Here is a 4,944-nt window from a genome sequence, read left to right on the forward strand (position 1 = left end):
GAGGAGGAGGCAGCTGCTGCCTGATCTTACCTTCAATATTACTAGTATTCCCTGGATCATGGCTAGGATTTCTGAGAGCACAGGAAAACAGCCCGCCTGTCTTCTTGGACTCTTCTGTTCTTCAGCTCCCATGCACTGATCTATTTTTACTTGCTCCTCCTCCCACAGATGCCTTTTCTGACACTCTGAATTAGGTCAATCCCCTGATCATTCCCCGTAACAGCACCACATGCATATTATTTGTTGTACCCATCACGCTAATTTACACTAAAGCTATTGTACCCAGTTACATGCCAGTATTCTTTAAAACTCATTTCAGTCTTGAATCAAATAATCAAAAGGAAATAAAGACAATAATCATGGCTGGTGTATTTATATCTTCAGTGTCCGGAATATTTGGTACATGATAAACTTTGCTTGGTTTTCTGCTGAATAACTCAATGAATAAAACAAGGACTTGTCTAAAGCAGATGAGCTTGGAGAGGTGAAGTGTTCTGAAGAATGGTGGTGAAAACAGTTATTGCTATAGAGTAGCGATGAGTCAAATCTGGCATCTCATCTCTGATGAGAGCTACAAGATTAAACAGAAGTATAGCAAGGCAGAAGTTCAATGGGATGTGGCTGTTTTCCAACCAAGCTCCAGCAGTTGGTAGATTACTTAGATGCAGATGTGTGTGTGGCACCCTGTTGTTGATGAATTCCAGAGCTAGAATCCAAAAATAGATAGTGGAGGGAGCATATGATCATGGAATAGAGGATGAAGGGAAGAAGATAATTCACTTAGAGATCCAGAAGATTGCCAAAGAGACTGAGATAAGTTGGTGGAGGATGACGGAAAAGCAAAGTCAGAAGGTTCAGACCTATTCAAAGAACCAACAACTTCAAGACCAGCAGAGGAAAGAAAAGGGAGTCTGAATGAAGAGCAGAGCCACAGCATAAAATGCTTCGGAGATGAAGATTCTGCCCCAAGAAAGTAAAACCGTGGGGGATGGTGGTCACCTTGGCAGCTCGTGAGAACAGAGCAAGGTGAAGGCTGCTTTCTAAGAACACAGACAAGTTAGGTGGGATCAACGAGTGTAGACTACTACGACCACATTTGAAGACAGTGATAACAGCAGCAAGTGAACCACCGTAGAAAAGCGAAGATAATCTCATCAAAAAACCATTGTTAGGAAAGAGGAGGTGAGCACAGCCGCAGACAGAGGGAGGAAGGCAATGTGGAGATACCAAAGATCCTTCTTCTGAAAGCAGCTGGATGCGCTGTAGTCTGTGTCTGCTTGTATCTTTGTGTTTTAGCCTTAAACATACTTACTGTACTTGAACAATTCCCCAAGTCATAAATCAACCTGTATGGTTTCAACTTGCAAAATGTTTTCCTTCCCTGGAATTGATGACATTGAGATAATTTCATTTAGAGATTTTTTTTCAGCCTCATGTTATCATCCATGTTGAGAGTACCCTCTGTTCACATGCAAACTGTCTCCTCTTCCATAAAGTCTAGGACCTGAACATCTACAGTGGGAAGGGTGGGACAGTGAGTCACTAAGTTGGGATGGGGTTTCCTAGGGAGTCACGTCCCTCATTCCACTTGACCAGCCTTTTGCTATTACGTAGGTGACATTTGTCTGTTAAGCTGCTCTTTCCTCTCTTAATTTAGAGACATGTCTATGCTGAGCAGCCCAGATAACTGATCAAGAGAGATGTTAATTAGTACCTTAACACAGTGAAAATTAATGTACTGTTTAGAAATCTTTAGATAAAGGTGGAGTTTTGGAATCTTCGGTGCCTTTGTTTTCTATAGATTCTAATCTATACAGTGCTCTGGGATCCTCTGAATTACTTTCTAAAAAAAAAAGGAACCGTTTCTTTCTTCAGTCTGTTTCTTATCATAAATAAAATTCTTTGTGTCTTTCTTCCCAAGTCCTTGACTAAATTTTAAGCTGAAACTCTTCCTTGGGGTATTCAGTGAATGGCCTTTGAAGTAGTTTGGTAATTCTGTGTTTTGTGGAAGTGAAGTTTATGCAAATAAAAATGGCTTGCTATTCTTTTCTTGTGCTTCTGGAAAAGTTATTAGATTTCAAATGTGATGGATCCACACCAGAGCTTGCCCAAGGCCTGAAGCCTCTTCATGTGGTCTTCACTGAACTGAATTACAGGAACCACTTGCTTTTCAGATCTCAGCTTTGCTTTGCAGGTAGGTGAAGCAGTTACACTGAGCTGTTTTGACTTTCATCGTGTGTTAGGAGGAAGACAGGATGCGGCTTTTGAGGGAGCTCTTAAAGTTTCAAATATGAACACTTAAGAAATGAGCTATCATAGTACTCCAGGGATTGCAAGAAAGCAGCTTATTAGAGTAGAAAATTGTCTCAGAAGCTGCTGGTAAGAGCAATAGGGGATAACGAAGAAAACGCATAGTCCTACCCTCCAGGCATCCTTTGACCTCCATCCAGGGTGCACTGAATACAACATGTGACTTTGAAGCAGGACTTACCCAAGGCCATTTAAAAGTGTGGTCTCCTTAATTCTGATTGATTCTGTTGGTCATATTTTGTGAATTTGAAAATTTGCTTTTTTCTTACTATCGGCAGAGGCAGAAGTGTTTTTATTAGGAGTATATACTTTTAGTATTATTTTATGTAGAAGTAAAATATGAATTATCTGTTGTTTTTCTATAATAGATATAATAGAGCTTTGCTGGGTGTGGTGGTACACACCTGTAACTCCAAGACTTGGGCTATATAGTAAGTTCCAGGATGGTGGTGGTTATATAACAAGACCGCATTTCAAATAAATAAGTAAATAAATAGTCTCAAGTATTTTTTAAATTTTATGTAGGTGTGTCTGTCTGTATATATGTGCACCCATAGAAGCCAGAAGAAGGCATTGGATCTCTTGAAGCCGAAGTTACAGACAGGTCTGAACTGCCAGGTGTAGGTGCTGGAAACTGGACTCAGGTTCTCTGCAAGAACAGCAAGTGCTCTTAACCACTGAACCATCTCTCCAACCCAAGTACTGTTTTGAAAACGTTCACTGAACTACTTCTCAGAGCCTATTTGTAGTTCTTTGAAATTGGAGTTCCTCCTGTCATGGTGGCACACACCTTTAAACCCAGCACTCAGGAGGCAGAGACAGGCAGATCTCTGTGAGTTCAAGGCTCTCCTGGTCTACATAGAGAGTTCCAGGCCAGCTGTGGCTGCAGGGAGATCCTGTCTCAAAAGAACTGCCCTCCTCCCACCCCTAAAAGGAGATGGAGTACCCTCCACCCAAAGCCTCATGGGACAATACATAAATGCATAACGAAGAGACCACTGTGTGGAAGTCAATTTGCAGAATAAAATACAGCTGATGACTAACTCTGATAGGTGAGCAACTAGTCATGGAATTTTCTCCAGATTTCCAATGCCAGGAAATGTGACAGGTGGCATTCTAACACCTCACATTCTACTCATCTGCAACCTAGGTACCTAAGAGAATGGAAAAGTTGCTACCATGTCATGTTATGGGTTAAAGGTCTATGCTTGTGGTCTGTGTTGTAGGAAAGATATGTTAGAGTCCTGTGTTGGGACCCATGAGTCCCTCACAATGTGACGTCATTTGGAGACAGGATCTTTATCAAGGGAATCAAGTTAAAACAAGGTCACTAGCATGGGCTCCAGTTCATAGGAGTCCTTGCAAAACAGGAAACTTTGGACACAACAACATACAATCTCCACATGGCATCATGGGCCTTAGATGGGAGATTAGAGTTCTGTCTCCACAACTTCTGAGGTCACTAGAAGCTGCAACAGCTATTTGTGAATATGTAGCCTGTTTGTTTCTTAGATGCAAAGGACTCTGATCTCTGGAAGTCCTGAGGGCTTACAAACCACAGTGTCTGGAGCCACAGGCCTTTTCTCTAGGACTGTGCCCAGCTGTGGTGGTTCTAGATTGGTGTGGACAGGAAGGAGGGGTGGATGTGTGATAACTTGTTGATGTTTTATAACTGCACAGCTGTCACCAGGATTTACTAACCCCCCTTGCATGTCCTTTTGCTCATTTTGACACTGTCGATTCTGCGTAATTGTCCAGTGTTGCTCTACCATGTTCTTTCCTACCCGAAAGAGGAAACAAATACTGCCTCTGAGTTTTTTCATGAAGACTTATTTCTACCAGGCTGTTCACCCAGGTGCCTGAACCTCTAGATTTTTCAACAGTCACAGTTAGCTTTAGCCACACATAAGAGTAACCCCAATAGAAGAGGATAAAGATCATATTTAGTCACAGAGGGCTGCACCATCAAAGGTATAATGACCCAGGTCCTTTTTCCTTAGTACATGGTCATTTCTAAAACCATTGCACAAAATAACTGCTGCAGATCCAACTATCACATATGCATTTCAACCAGGACGAAGGGAGAAATATCCACTTCTTAGCTGCATACCATTTCACATCCTGCCCTTTGTGCAGAGCTTAGTCAAATGGCCCCAACTAGATGAAAGGCAAGATCTCAGGGGATTCTAGTAGAGTGGATGATGAAAATTAGATTCGGAGGTAATTAAATGTCTGAATCGTGTATTAAACGTGTCAATATGGAGTTAAAACCTATAGTTCCTGTTGAGGCAGTCTCAAGCATTTGGGAAGTGTGTGTTCTCTCTGAAGCACTTTGTTCTTGGGTCTGAGCCATTGCTATCTTTAAACAAGATTAAGTCATTTCTCCCTTTGTTCTCCTGTGTGTGTATGTGCATATATTAGGTACCTTTCTGTTGCTGTGACAAAACACCACCACCAAGACAACGTATAGAAGGGAAAGTTTATTTGGCTTATGGTTCCAGAGGGGTAAGAGTCCGTGTCAGGAAGGCATGGTGGAAGAGGCAGCCAGAGCAGAAAGTTGAGACCTCACATCTTCAAGCAGGCATGGGAAGGAGAGAGAGAGAGAGAGAGAGAGAGAGAGAGAGAGAGAGAGAG

General features: G+C 42.0%; 1 long non-coding RNA gene across 1 annotated transcript in view; it reads right to left on the reverse strand.

The window, feature by feature from the left end:
• The window catches only part of LOC103739101, a 2,437-nt gene extending 2,307 nt beyond the window's left edge, over positions 1 to 130 (reverse strand). Inside the window, exon 1 of the long non-coding RNA XR_607477.1 lies at positions 31 to 130. This is a non-coding gene — a long non-coding RNA (uncharacterized LOC103739101). The remainder of the gene's footprint in view (positions 1 to 30) is intronic.
• Between the last annotated feature and the right edge of the window lie 4,814 nt (positions 131 to 4,944).

The sequence above is a fragment of the Nannospalax galili genome, unplaced genomic scaffold (genome assembly GCF_000622305.1).
Source record: "Nannospalax galili isolate Female #2095 unplaced genomic scaffold, S.galili_v1.0 scaffold211, whole genome shotgun sequence".
Classification (NCBI taxonomy): Eukaryota; Metazoa; Chordata; class Mammalia; order Rodentia; family Spalacidae; genus Nannospalax; species Nannospalax galili.